The sequence below is a fragment of the Canis aureus genome, chromosome 5 (assembly GCF_053574225.1).
Source record: "Canis aureus isolate CA01 chromosome 5, VMU_Caureus_v.1.0, whole genome shotgun sequence".
Taxonomy (NCBI): domain Eukaryota; kingdom Metazoa; phylum Chordata; class Mammalia; order Carnivora; family Canidae; genus Canis; species Canis aureus.
The window spans coordinates 45581155-45596927 of NC_135615.1; the positions used below are offsets into that span (position 1 = coordinate 45581155).

The following is a 15773-nucleotide window of genomic DNA, read 5'->3' on the forward strand; positions in this document are numbered from 1 at the left end:
GAAATGCTTTTATAAGAGGAAAGGAGGCAACTCTTGGAGAAGAGTCCTCTGAGAACCTAAATAGGAGCTATGGAGTGTTTTCTTCCAGAGTCAAGATAAGAAGGTAGTCTTTTCAGTATCTCCCCATGCTCATACTTTAACACATACCAGCTGCCTACAGCATCTTCAGAGCAGTAGCCCATCCTCCTGAGGCCATGACCTGAGTTTCAGGGAACACACAGCTCCCCTCAGAAAATTTATGTCTGTACCTCTTCCTCAGGACCTTTCAGGGGAATGACTTTTGATTAATAACTGAATCATAAGGTAATTTATTTAATCATTTAGTAATCTATAGTTATTGATTACTTCTTCATACTTTTAACAGTTCATTTTTCTACTACTTTCTAGAGAAATTCTATTTAAAGAGAGAGATCCTGGAGGCATCAATGCCATAACCCAATGAAAAGAATTAACAAAGAGCAGATCTCTGAACCAGAGGTGTCAATGTTGAGATTGGGAGGCCAAGAGGTCTTTACACACCTAATCATATGTGTGTCCCTTTCATGAGAACCAAAACCAGCTGTAATCACACAGCTCACTGTCACTTTATTAATAGGACACAGCTATTCCAAGAAATTCTTGCTTGGGAATATAAAGTTAAAAATAACTTTATTACTTGTCTCAAGAATTTATGGAACATCCATTTTTTTCTATGTGATAGGCCACACAGCTAACCTCTGTAGCCCTCTCCATACTAGGTCTCTCTGTGAGATTCAGCTAATAACTGGCCACTCCTTAAGACTCCCTTCCAAATCTCACCTTGTTCCACCTATCCTAACAATTTTGTCATGACCTTTGTTCAGTCCCAGTCAATGTCTCTCTCTCTCACTTCTTGCCAGTGAAAAATTCACCTTAAGCTAGACTCCAAAGCTCCTAGGAATCTTGTCTTTTCCTGCTCCCCTCCAATATGCTAAGACCCTGTCAGGGTAGTAGTCTTCCTTACTGCAGGAAGCAATAAAATTGTCTTTTCTTCAACCACGGGTTATTTGGGGTGATATTTTCAAGGAATCTGTAGTTGACACAGTGGACCCCAGTGGGTTTTATAAATAGATAGTCTTTGCAAAAGTGTCACACAGCACATACTATCGGATATGATATGGGTTTTCTTAATGGAAAGGTCCAATGTTTAAAGATGCTTTTGGACTTCCCAGTAGAGGACCTACCATCAGAACACAGACATCTCGGCTTGAGAACTGTCTTAGAATCCAATGAAGAGCTGTCCTCTGCAAATTACCCATGGCCCATGACCCCATAGTAATGAAAGCTTTGGGGCATTAGAATTTTATTTTCCTGTCATTTCGCCCATTACAATCTATCTGCAGAAGAGAAGTATGTAAGTTCATACAGAAATGATAAAATATATTGGGTATTTATGAAGGGTGAAAAATGTGTTAAAGCATCAAATGTTTCTGTTTTTGTTTATAATTAGCAATTGGGGTAACGTCTTCTCAGAAAGCATAGAATAATTAGACAATTCACTCGAGCTCATTGGGATGTTTAGAGAGATGCGATTCATGATTGCAAAGAGAATCATATTCACATAAGTGTCATTTCTACTGTAAAGTATAAATGGTTTCCTGAGAGCAGAAGAAAGTTTATTTAACTTTGTGGGATGGCTAGTCCTCTGTAATCAAAATGTGGCCTGCCAAGTTAGCAACTTTCACTCTTTATTAAATGAATACTTCTATCTCTACTGACGCAATTCTGAAAAATGCACTTACTGCTGATTTGAAAATGCCCCATGCTTACTTATATCAGATTTGGTGGTGTAGCTAGAAACCAGAGGGACCACTGACTGTAAGTGGAATTGAAAATAGATGTATAATTTTGACTTAGGTTGCAAGATGGAAAGAGACTTTTCCTAATTCACTCTGCTAGAGTCTGGGCAAGTCTTCCTCAAAGAGCTCCTTACTAAGTGCTAGGAGGACCCTGTGCTAAGGCTTTAATTGTATATTCAGGTTTCATCTTTGCAACACCCCTATGAGATATGTGCTGTTATCATCACCATTAAACATATTGACTAACTGAGGCTTTAAAAATTAAATAACCTGCCCAAAGTCACAAGGCTATTAAGTAGCCATCCCAGTATTGCTTGACCATGAAGTCCTTCCTATTACTCTTAAGCCATATCGTGAGATGCCAGTCCTAAGGAGTAAGGACTGTATTTCATATTGTAGTTCCCTTAGAGTAAGTACATCTGTGCACATATTACACAAAATGTAGTAATGTCTTGATTGATTCAAAAAGCTATTAAGTGATGTGAACAGATGGCTGCTGAAAAAATGCTGGAGAGGATAACAGATTATTCACTGAAAATGCTTTTTACTTCCTCTCAAAAATACAAGCTGACTTAGGGGTTCATCACTTTTAAAAACCAAAAGAGCCAAGTTTCTTTCATTCATTTAATAAACTTTTATTCATTGTATGTTTACCGTAGGCTAGACATTGTGCCAAATGCTCTGGAAACAGAGTTGAGAAAAACACAGTCATCACTTTTAAGTCCAGTGGAGGAGAAAGAGAGAGAGACAAGGAATTCAACAATTAAAACACAGTGTGATATGGAACACAGTATAAAGTTTAGAAATAGAACTATGCAGGTATGGCCAAAAGGTGCAAAAGTGATTCAATAGGGAAAGGGCAGTCTTTTCAACAGATGACATTAGAACAAATGAATGTCCATTGGCACAAAAAATGAACCTCAGCCTAAAGGTCACACCTTGTATAGTAATTAACATGAAATGTTAACATGTAAATGTATAAAGCTTATAGAAGAAAATATAGGAGAAAGTCTTCTTGACTTAGGGTTTACATATATAAAACTTTTAGAAGAAAATATAGGAGAAAGTCTTCTTGACTTAGGGTTTAGCAAAGAGTTCTTAGACGTGATACCAAAAGCACAGTCCACAAAAGAAGAATCCATTAATTGGACTTTATGAAAATTAAAACTTTTGTTCTGAGAAAGGTCCTTTTAAGAGAATGAAAGGACACCTCCCAGATGGGGAGAAATACTTGCAAATCTGAAATTTTAAATTTCGTTTGTGGTCAGAATATATAAAGAGCTCTCTAAACTCAATAGCAAAAAGACAATCCAGTTAAGAAATGGGCAAAAAATCTTGAACTTCACTAGAGATGATATACCGATGGCCAGTAAGCTGCTCATCATAGTTAGCCATTAGGGAATTGGCTACTTAAAGCCATAATTAGATATCACCACACACCTATTATAAAGGCTAAAATAAGAAATACTGACAATCTCAACTTTTGGCGAGGATTCAGAGCAACTGGATCTCTCATACATTGCTGGTGAGAATACAATATATAACAGCTGCTCTGCAGCAAACAGCTTGGTAGTTTTTAATAAAATTAAATTTACCATAGGATCTAGCAGTTACCCTCCTACTTGTGTCTCTTAGAACAATTAAAACTTATGCTGACACAAAAACTTGTTCACAAATGGTCAGAGAAGCTTTATTTATAATATCCCCAAACCTAAAACACACCCCATATCCTTCACAGGTGAGAGGATAGACCAACTGTGATACATCCATATGACTCAGTAATTAAAGAAAGTGAACTACCGATAGACACAACAACTTGGATGTATCTCAAGGGTATTATGCTGCATGAAATAAGCAAGTCTTAAAAGGTTACATACTCTATGATTCCACATATATGAAAATGAGGTCATTTCTATTCATTTCTATTATTATCACATGATTTTATAGTTGAGAATACTGAGGTAAAGAGTTAAGAAACTGGTCTCAAGGTCACAAAGCTGCTAACTGGACAAACTGGGATTCAGACTCAGGAAGTGTGATTTGATGATCCATGTTCTTTTATAAGATATTGTTTCCCTCCTAAGTAGAATCTGGATGTGAAAAAGGAGAGTAAGTTTCTTGTGTCATGAAGCCGAAGAATGAATCTTGCGGACAAAAGAGTGAGTGAAATGATAGAGTTTTATTAATCAAGGACACTGAAAAAGCTCTCAGGAGTGAGAGGAGTCCTAACCAGGTTGCCAATGAGGGCCTTGTATTAGGACTTTATCAGGAAACTTGCCAGTGGTCAGTTGTCTGGAACAAGACATGATCCTTATACGTTGTGTGAGAGTTTTTGTTTCTGTGACATCTATGATCTATAGGTAGATATTTCTAAGTCTGGCTAATCTTTATAGTGAAATTTTCCTCTGATGCTGGATCAGTGTTTGTAGTTATTTTTATTTTCTGTGTTCATAATAGAATTATTAGAACATTTTAACCCTAGTAATTGGGAAAGGATGGTCTAAATTTTCCTGATCTCTGTCTTTGTTCTGTGTCAGTATCTTCGTACCTGAAATACCCTCAGAGCCTAGTCAGGGGCCTCCTGTCTCTCCTGGCCTATACCTTCACCCTTTCCATACTCAGATGGATATAAGGTTATGGATGAAACCATTAAAGTCTGTACTTGCTTAGTGATCTATTATCTGAAGCAACTACTCTGATGCTGATTGGAATTGGAGTTGGCAATCGGCAAAATTCAGTGGTGAGAGAGTCCACTTCCACAACAATAGGTTCTTTTCTTCCTTTTTCTTTTCTTTCTTTTCTTTTCTTTTCTTTTCTTTTTTCTTTTCTTTTCTTTTCTTTCTTTTCTTTTCTTTTCTTTTCTTTTCTTTTTTCTTTTCTTTTCTTTTCTTTCTTTTCTTTTCTTTTTTTCTTTTCTTTCCTTTTCTTTTCTTTTCTTTTCTTTTTTCTTTTTTCTTTTCTTTTCTTTCTTTTCTTTTCTTTTCTTTTCTTTTCTTTTCTTTTCTTTTCTTTTCTTTTCTTTTCTAAGATTTTATTTATTTTAGAAACAGAGAATGTCTGATCAGGGGTAGGGGCAGAGGGAGAAGGTGAGAATGTCAAGCAGACTCCCTCATGATGGCGGAGCCCAAGGACTCCATGATTGATTTAAGGACCCTGAGATCATGACCTGAGCTGAAACCAACATGCTTAACTGACTGAGCCACCCAGGTGCCCCTTTTCTTTCCTTTCATTGTGCTCTAACTTTTAAATTTTTAGAAAACTTGTTTCGTCTCTAGAACCAAAGTTCTGTATGCCATGTTGGGGCGGGATTTGATAAAATACATTATACATGTTTTTTATAAGTAGACTTCCCAACAACCCCTAGGAAATTCTGTGGTTCCCTGAACCACTGCTTGATAATCTGTTCACTCATCATGACAAACAGCCCATCTTTGAAAGGATAAAGTATTTGGAATCGATTCTCAGGATGAATCACATTTTAATAATTGCATAAGATTACTCACAAATCCAAGGGAGTTAGATTTGAAAAACTAAAAAAAAAAAAAAAAAAAAAAAAATCAAATAAACCCAACTTTTATTTTGCTTACAGCATGTTCTCATATACACCCACAAAATGTTTCTTTTGAGAAGACTCAACCTGATGATACACTGAAGGGAAATTTCCATTTCTGTAACTTTGTCAGTGACACAATCAGGGTATTGATATGCAGTGTTCTTTTTTTTTTTTTTTTTTGATATGCAATGTTCTTATTTCAACAGAACAGCTTGCTGATTAACTGACAAATGAATGTCTGTTCAAGACAATATAGAGACCAGTATTTAAAAAGTGAGTCAAAGGGCAGATGTCCCAAGAGAACCATTGACAGGTCTGAGTCTCCAAGGTCTCAGGACGAGGGGAGTGATGATGACAAAGCTGCCTCTGATTCAATATGCACTTCATGGGTAGTAATTCAACAAAGTCATTCACCAATAGCTGATTGAACATTTACTATGTGCCAAGTGCTAGCAAATGAGCACTATTGGCATGAACTTTGTGGACTAGTAGGAAAAACAGACAAACAACTAATAAAAATTAAGTGTAATGGGGGAAGACCGTTCTGTGGAAGTGGAGGTGGGTTAAGAAATTTTGCTACTTGGCTCTCACTGCTTTAGAATCTGGCTTTGACCTACGACCCAGCAATTGCACTGCTGGGATTTACCCCAAAGATACAGATGCAGTGAAACGCCGGGACACCTGCACCCCAATGTTCATAGCAGCAATGTCCGCAATAGCCAAACTGTGGAAGGAGCCTCGGTGTCCATCGAAAGATGAGTGGATAAAGAAGATGTGGTCTATGTATACAATGGAATATTACTCAGCCATTAGAAATGACAAATACCCACCATTTGCTTCGACATGGATGGAACTGGAGGGTATTATGCTGAGTGAAATAAGTCAATCGGAGAAGGACAAACATTATATGGTCTCATTCATTTGGGGAATATAAAAAATAGTGAAAAGGAATAAAGGGGAAGTGAGAAAAAATGAGTGGGAAATATCAGAAAGGGAGACAGAACATGAGAGACTCCTAACTCTGGGAAAAGAACTAGGGGTAGTAGAAGGGGAGGTGGGCAGGGGGTGGGGGTGACTGGGTGATGGGCACTGTTGGGGGCACTTGACGGGATGAGCACTGGGTGTTATTCTGTATGTTGGCAAATTAAACACCAATAAAAATAAATTTATAAAAAAAAGAATCTGGCTTTGAGACATTTATAGGATCTTGGCAAAGTACTTGAAAATTATTTTCAGTGTTAGTGTTGATCAGAGTATTGGATTGATTTGAATTCAATTCTCTGGAATCCTTAAGAATCACAAGCCCACAATCTTAAACATATTACCTATAGCCCATACACTAAATTACAGGTAAGATGTTTAAGATTGGAAATACAACGTTTTGTTTCCTTTAAGATTTTCTACTCCCTTTTTGTTTTTTAAAGATTTTATTTATTTATTCATAAGAGACACAGAGAGAGAGGCAGAGACACAGGCAGAGGGAGAAGGGAGAAGCAGGCTCCATGCAGGAAGCCCGATGCGGGACTCGATCCTGGGACCCTGGGATCATGCCCTGAGCTAAAGGCAGATGCTCAACCACTGAATCACCCAAGAATCCCAGGTTTTCTACTCCTTTGATCTATGGACAACTAAAGAGATGCTAATTTTAAACCCTTCAAAAATTGCTTTCTATCTCTCCTCCTGAATTCCACTAAAAATGAATTGGGCAGGTATGTTATTTTAGTGAACTTTTCCTGTTTTCCAGGTTTGAAGGAAAACATCCAGCTGTAGGTCCCCAGAGATGTGTTAATTTCTTAGTTCATTCTTTCACTTGCATTCACCAGTGCTGGTATGCACTAAGCATTACGCTAGGAGCCATAGGTTCCAGATCACCATATGAAGAAAAATGGTCCCTAAAGATTCCCACATCCTGGTTCAGAAACTGGTAAATATGTTAGGTTTCATGACAAAAGGGAATATAAACAGAGGGTGAAATTAAGGTGCCAATGAGGGGCGCCTGGGTGGTTCACTTGGTTAAGCATCTGCTTTCGGCTCAGGTCATGATCCTGTGTTACTAGGATCTAGTTCTGCTTTGGGCTTCCTGCTGGGGGAGGGGGGAGACTGCTTCTCCCTCTTCCTCTTCCCCTCACCTCTTCTCTTGCTCTCTCTCAATAAAATCTTTAAGGCATATATTTTAGGGTTGCCAGTCAGCTGATGTGAAATGGGAAGAGTATCCTGCATCATCCAAGTGAGTCTAATCTAACACAGGGTGCTTATTAGTGGAAGAGGGAGGCAGAAGAAGGAGAATGAGAAGATCAAAGCATGAATAGATCTCATCCCAGCATTGTTGGCTTTGAAGGTGGAAGAATGAGACCATGAGCCAAAGAGTGTAGGTGGTATTTAGAACTGAAAAAGATACAGATGTGGATTCTCCCCTGGAAACTCTGGAAAGAAACAGCATCCTATTGATCCTCAATTTCAGCCCATTGCAACCAATTTTGTGGGCAGCCCGGGTGGCTCAACGGTTTAGCGCCGCCTTCGGTCCAGGGCCTGGTCCTGGAGACCCGGGATCGAGTCTCATGTCAGGCTCCCTGCATGGAGCCTGCTTCTCCCTCTGCCTCTCTCCTCTCTCTCTCTCTCTGTCTCTCATGAATAAATGAATAAAATCTTTTAAAAAAAAGAAATCAATTTTGTGTTTTTGACCTCCAGAACTGTAAGATAATACAATTGTGTTAAGTCACTAAGTCTGTGTTAGTTGCAACAGCAATAGAAATCTACTGCTCAGACCATAGATAGTTCCTGTCCTCAGAAAACTAATAAGACTGGTAGACATGTTAAGAGTTCAGTGAAGTAATCTTATAACTAACAAAACTCAGTGTTGCCCAGGGCTGACACTGAAATAAAGCTTGTAGAAAGGATAAAATACCTTTTTATTGGGCAGGAGTAAAGACTTGGGGCCATAGCGTTTTTGCTGGCCATATCCTCATTTTTGGCCAAGATAAGATAGAATAATGCTTTGTGGGCATTTCCAGGGAGAGACGAGGAATTTGCCAGAGGTATTAGAAGGTGAACCCACAGAGTGCTGAAAAGGTGGAAGTAGGGATGCTGCCTATGTTTAAAAGAATCTGAGATGATTATATATTAAATACCACCCATACAATGACTTCTGAAACTTGCATCTTGCATTTCTCTATAAACTGCAAATCTAACTCTACACCCTAGTTCTCCACTTGGGCATCTTGATCATGCAATCCCAAACTTGTGATCTTCTCCCTCAGTTTGTTCTGCAATATTTATTCTTTCAGTACATGGCACCTCTACTTCTTTAGTTCTTCAGGACAAAAATTTTGGGGTCTTCCTTGACTTTGTTTTACCTCGTACCCTGTATGATTTTCATCTGGGAATCCAGTAAGCTTTACTTTCAGTATATTTACCCTATAAACACTTCTCAGGACTACCTCTGCTGCATTCCTAGTCTTAGCCACTTTCACTATTAAAAAAGAGCAGTCTCAGGGATCCCTGGGTAGCTCAGCGGTTTAGCACCTGCCTTCGGCCCAGGGCATGATCCTGGAGTCCGGGATCGAGTCCCACATCTGGCTTCCTGCATGCAGCCTGCTTCTCGCTCTGCCTGTGTCTCTGCCTCTCTCCCTGTGTCTCTCAGGAATAAATAAATAAAATCTTTTAAAAAAAATAGCAGCCTCAGATTGATCTGTCTGCTTCCATATGCAGTCTGATCTTAACCATAGAATTGAGAATAGTCTTTGAGAGATGTAAATCGTTACTTGGCTCAGAACTTTCCAATGATGTCCAGTCTTACTCAGAGTAAAAATCAAAATCCTCCTAAGGATCTACCCAAGAGAACTAAAGGTGTGTTCACATAAAAAGTGTACACAGATGTTTGCAGCAGCATTATTCACAATAGCCAAAATATAAAAATAATCCAAACATTCACTAACTGTTAAGTGGTCAAATAAAATGTGGTCTATCCGCACAATGGAGTGTCATTCAGCAGCACGAAGGAACCAAGTATTGGTAACTGTTAAAACATGCCAGAATCTGGAAGACAGTATGGAAAGTGAAAGAGGCCAGTGAGAAAGAAATCACATGTGTTTTTCTCCTATTTATATGACATACCCGAAATAGGCAAAAGTATGGAAACAGAAAGTGCATCAATGGTTGCTGGGGAAGAGGAGAAAGGAATAGGGAACCACTACTGATGAATATGGGCTTTCTTGTGAGGTGATGGAAATGTTCTGGCAGTAGGTATATGGTTGCCTAGCTTTGGTATACACTAAAAATTCCTGGCCTGTACCTGGGGGAAGGTGTGTATCTGAACACAGTTGTGATTCTACTAGAAGGGGAGATGTTGAAAGGAAGAACAAAAATGTCTGCTTCATCCCTCTAGGCCTTTGAGTTGGTAACTGTGTCTCAGTCTTCTCTAGATGGACAAGTTCTGGCAGGGGTTTACACAAACGTGTTGGCATGGACCACAATGGCTGTGTATGGTACATACTATCAGTATGGTTTACCTCTCTTTCCACTAACCTTGTTCACCGGGGTGAGGCAGTTGTTGGTCAGTTTAATGTTTTAAAACATTAAAACAGGAAAAAAAAACTGTTTAAAACACTAAAAGACCAGAAACCCTGAAAACATTTTAAGACCCATCTCCTATAATTTAAAAGAATAAATTACTACTTATTTTTTATGGAAAAAATAAGTCCTGATATTTTCCATGATGACTACATTTTATTGGAATTTTCTTTTCTGAAGCTATAAATTAGTTACTGAAACTTCTTCTGGTGCTTCTGTCTTGTTGATGTGTTAGGTACAAGCTTTATCTGCCTCTAGGTAATCCCACAAAGGTTCTCTGTGACAGTTTCTCACTGTTTATCTCATTTGGGACACATTCTACTTTCTCTTTCATTCTCTGTTCCTTCTGAAAGGGACCTGATAGGTTTTTGTTATTTTCCTTTCTTTTTCCTCACTCAAATACATATAATTCTAAGGACACCTTGCAAGTAAGTGAAAAAGGTGTGTTTGTTTCAATAAGCATTTATTCCTATTGTATTAAAATAGAAATTCTATGCTAGAAATAAGAAGAGTAGCTACAAAGATCAATACACTTTTGCCCTTAGAGACCTTATAGTCTGTGGGAAGTGCTGCCTCAACCTAACCCAAGTGCATGAATCACTGCATCATAATCACATGGCAGATGACACGTGTTTTGGGGTCAGGAGCTAGCTGGGAAACTCCCCTTCTAAGTTTGACCTTGTTGAAATAGAGGCTGGTTAATTTTTAATGCTAATTAGAATCAGCCATTTGTTGGAAAATCTACACTGAGTAGGAACCCTGATAGGTGATTGAAAACTCAGAGAGTAAGTGTAATTAAGTGATTAAAGTCATAGAGCTGGTAAGGGTTCTGTCTGCTGGGCTTGGAGACTCTTGAACTTACTGGATAAGTTAGATTTTTCTCATATCAGGTTTACATAAAATCCTGGCACGTTATGGACTACTAGGTCTAAGAATAAAAGGATTCTTTTTCTGCCCTAAAGGACTCTGTTTTGTCTTGATGAGGATTTACTCTTAAAGAGCAGTTGAGAAAATTTAGAAAGGTGTTCATTGCATTTGTTTTCATATTATTCTCAAGCAAGTCCACATCACAGCAAGATTAGCTGTTTATTGGGGATTTCGTATTACTTTAATTTTAGCATTTGTTTAATAAGCCCCACAGAAGAACGTGTTAGGTTCATTCTTCTCCATTACTAATTACTTACTGCAGGAGGAGATGAGTGTGTAGGTGCTAATAAAAATGATCCACGAATTGGGTAGATAACAGCACATTTGGGGCCACTGAAAGGTACTCCACTAATTATCCTCATTATCCTTATCAGAAATTGAAATACCTATTAAATGGCACTTTCAAAGTTCTGTCATTTAATCATACCAGTGAAATGGGCCTATGTTATAAACACCGAACAGACTATTTAATCTATTTGATACTGATTATACTATAGGCAGATAATTTATTGAAAATATCCAACATTTGATAGGGAAGGGGGATGAAGCACATAATAAAAGATTTGAAGTTGAAAGTTTGAAATTTATAGCATTAAAATGTGGTGAAGTATATTAGTGAGTTCTAGATCACTAAAAAAAAAGTGACTTTTATAAATACCAGTCTCTATCAGACACTTGCTTATTTCTCTAGTCTGAAACCAGAGACTTTTCTCCAACTTTCTTTCTTTTTTTCCATGTAGAAGTATCTTATTTTTATTATTGCTTAGGTAGATGATATTGGCATAACAGAAATTTGAGGGTTTTTATTTTTTTCCAACTTCTAATTTAAGGAGAGTAGCTAAAGTTTTAAAGGAATGTCTATTTTTTTTTTTTTACAGTATGCAACAGATACAGTTGGTTGTCTCTGAAACACCAAAGAACTATTCTTTGCCTCCTTTATTGTTAATAGAACCTCAATTTTGTTTGGAATAGTAATTATATAGGTTTATTTCATGATTTGAGATAAGGTTAAGCTAGTCAGAAATCACATTCTCTTACTAGGAGGCTTCTGAAAAAGATTAGCTTTTCAGATAAAATGGTTGTTAGACCACTGCTATCCTGTCCTTCTTCTTTTTATCTCCTTTGAGCATAGACATGATGTGGTGCTCTAGTAGCCATCTTGTGACCATGAGAGCACAAGCCATGGGAAACAGAAGGATACAATGAGCCCCTTTCATATTCTCCTCATTGAATCTACCATGGATTTTCTATCTTCAGACTTCTTATTTCAATATTCAGTTTTAAGGTACATAGTTATTTTTGTATTTTACCATCTTTGGAATAAGGAATGTGCCAGGAGCTTAACAATAGCAGAGCACATTTTTCATCTCTGAGAACTAAGGGAGGAGATGGGGGACATGGTAGGTTTTAGCAACATTCTTTAAGGGGAAAATCTGCTTACTTTAAAAGTTAACTTCAGAGCTCAGCACCAGTGGCATTTAATTCTTTCAAAGACCATTTTAAGAGTAAATCACTTCTGCTCTTGATAGCACAGAGACCAATATAGAATAGAAAACTCATTGGCAATTTTTAGTTGAAAATTACTGAGTTAAGTTAAACTCTGAATTTGTACAAGTTTAGAGATTTCTTAACCAGTTTATTTGACATTTTAAGGAACACACAGGGGTGATACGATACAGATCCAAGCTGAAGACATCTATGTCTAGTAAAAATTCTAAGTATTAAAAAGATGTTTCATAATTACTTGGCAGCATTTTTTCTTCAGGAAAAGAAAATAATTACCCTTAGGGTTCATAGTGCTGCAGTTTTTAAAAAATATTTTATTTATTTATTCATGAGAGACACACAGAGAGAGGCAGAGACACAGGCAAAGGGAGAAGCAGGCTCCCTGTGGAGAGCTCAATGTGGGACTTGATCCCAGGACCCCGGGATCACTACCTGAGCTGAAGGCAGACACCCAACCACTGAGCCACCCAAGTGCTTCCATTTATAAGATTTTTACAGGAAATGTAATTTAATATTTAAGCCAATCTGGGTATCTAAAGGAAAGCTTTCATACCCGGAGCGCCAGAAGGCCATGCTGAACAGTCTCCAAAATAATATATTAAGACATAAGACATATTTTCATGTAAAGCTTATGGAACAGGAATTGGAAGTTACCTTATATACAGTGGGAGTAACTTCAACTCTGACAAAATACCCAACTAGGAGTAGTTTACCCAACGAAGGATTCTCTGCCTCTATGTGTCTCTCATGAATAAATAAATAAAATCTTAAAAAAAAAAAACTTATGAATGCCCTCACTTATGCATGTTGGAAAAAAAATCCCTTTTAAACCACACTAGATGAAGCATGTTCTACATTTTTTACCATGAAAAAACCCACAATATTTTGAGTCATAAAACCTCTACTAAAATAATTTATCAATTCATATCTGGATCTAAGACATTATGATTCAAGAGAGCTAGGCACCCATGCCCACACACTCCCACCCCCACAAACATACCCATGTTGTAATGGTTTTAGATAGCTCCTTCTTCAGCTCAGATTCTAGCAACTAGTTACCTTACAAATTTCAGAGTACTGAGTTTCAGCTCCCAACTGGATTTTATAATTTAAAAAATCAGCTCTACCAGGATGAATGGTAAGTATTCCTGCTAGACGTGTACTTACCAGTGTGCTAAATCATTTGCTTCTATGAGAATTTAGTAAGTCTTCATATTGAGAGATATTCCTTGCTCATGAAGTTTGGTGGTTTTTTTAAAAATGTGTTTTATGATTAGTATTATTCTTCATTATTTACTATTAATTTTATGGTTAGTATTATTTTTATGTTGACTTCGCTTTCTCTTAAAGGTTTCAATCTGATAGTGTCTGTGTCCTGTTATATCCAGGGAAGAGAAGGAACATACATTAAATCCCCCCAAATGTGTTGGTTATTGCGTAGCCTTCTGTCACAAACTGACTTGTTCCATCTTCAAAAAAATAAAAAATAAATAAAAACCCATCAGGTAGGTAGGCCCTCAGCAATACTGTGTTATATCTGAGGAACTCCAGCCCTAGAGAGACCTAGTTAGTTGCTCAAACTGTTAAGCCATTTCAATGCACATTAACCAAATTCCAAAGCCTAGGCAATTTCTAAACCATCATGTTCTCTCCTGAAAATGAAAGATGATTGACAACTAAGAGTTGAATGTCTACTACAGATGAGTCATTGGGCTGGCAGTGTCCCTACCTTCAAAGTAGGAAGAGTCACCTGAGAACTAAGGTGCTATGTGGTATTATGAAGCAGCCTTGGCAAAGTAGAAAACTAATGATGGGGTCAGAACAATTGCTCTTAGATCCAGGATCTGGCCATTCAGCACCACTTGCTGTTAAGAGCCAAGAGTAGACACTTTGAGGTCAAGATTTTGTAGGGTCCCTTCTCTAGTGTTGACTTACTGCTTGATTTTGTGCAGTTGACTCAACCTTGTCCAGAAAAAGGCAATCAATAATGCTTCATCAGCCAAAGGCAATAATGATTACTGCAGTTACCTACCTTCCGGGGGTGGTTGTGAAAATTAAATGCGATACTACTTACAAAAAGCTCTGCTGGCTCCTGGCATTTAGCCGGCCCCTGGCAGGAGTTCTGGAGGAGCCAATGGCTAGCCAGGAAGGGACCACCTCAAAGACAGGTCTTGAGCATCTATCAGCCCTGGGACCAGGAAGGCACTAGGAGGAGTGTTTCCCAGAAATGGAGCACAAGCAAACAGTGAAATGTTCAACCAAGACTTGCCCAGGAACACCATGAATAAAACAAAGTAGCCTCTGTTTCATTGCTAACAACTGCTAAATGTACACAGAACCAGCTTTGATTTTCAAAGGTGATAGGTACCACTAACAAGATGATCCAGGTACCTCAACGATTATATGGTATTTTCTCTGAGGAGGTGGTCTCCCTTTGCACTAGGGAACAGCTATAGTCTCTGTTTATAAGTCTCATCATTATTTGAGTGTCTCTACTCTGCCTCCTGGGCTGTAGAAGAAGTGAATTCATCCTGCTTCTGGTAAAGCATTAAAAAAAAACAAACCAAAATTTACTCCATGAAACTACCTCTCCCAGCTGAAACTCCATCAGCCTGGATGTCACTGTGCTTGCTCTCTGGTGACTCATTCTCTCTTTTCTCTTCTCTAGGACCCTAGCAATCTGTAACTGGACTAAAAATCCCCTAGTTCCATATTCTTAGACATAGAAAAGCAGTATTTTATCTGTAAATCAGATCTTTGTTTCATCTCTCTTTACTGTTTTTTTTTTTTTTTTTTGTCATACTAGGAAGACCTGTTTGGCCTTCGCAGCCTGCTGAGAATGTTTGCTCAGTATTAAATTTTGCTTCTTACATTTATCCAGACAATTATCTCAAACTTTTAAGTGCTTCTTCTCAATTTTACTGCCTGAAGCACTTCTCAGCTGAAAGGTCTTTGCCGGTGCTTCTAATTGTGATGAGGCATCTGCTTAGTGAGAAGGGGTGGGGGGGATGGGGGGATTTGCTTTATGGTATGGCCTGGGAGATTTGAAGGTGCCAGGGCATCTTCCTTGCTGCAGAACTCTGCTCAGCCCTCGAAGTACATCAGTAAGTGGCCACTACAGAAATAATAGCTGAATTTGAAAAACCCCTCATAACGCTATACTAACCATCCTTCCTGGGGTAGGAACTAGGAGAAGGTGAACAGCACAGGTTCCTCAGGAAAAAGTCTGCAGTTTCCTGCTTGCTAGGACCCCTGCTGTAGTTCTGTTATGAATGGCTCCATTATGGCAAAAAGATGGAGGAGAAGGTTGAAAGGGCTTTTCTAATTAGTGCCTGTGCTAGTGACCATTGGACAACTGGCCTTGAGATTGGAACAGGACAGATCAGATGTGAAAACTCAGA

The 15773-nt window shown here is 38.3% G+C and overlaps 1 long non-coding RNA gene across 12 annotated transcripts in view; it reads left to right on the forward strand.

Moving 5' to 3' along the window:
• Positions 1-15773, forward strand: part of LOC144314114 (uncharacterized) — a 445307-nt gene that overhangs the window by 341924 nt on the left and 87610 nt on the right. For 8 of the 12 annotated variants that reach the window (XR_013379793.1, XR_013379791.1, XR_013379798.1 and 5 more), the window contains exon 1: positions 10589-10724. The exons of 3 other annotated variants lie outside the window; for them this stretch is intronic. This is a non-coding gene — a long non-coding RNA (uncharacterized LOC144314114). Of the gene's footprint in view, positions 1-10588; positions 10725-13376; positions 13511-15773 lie in introns of those variants that run through there. One more of the 12 variants, XR_013379797.1, reaches the window with a different exon arrangement.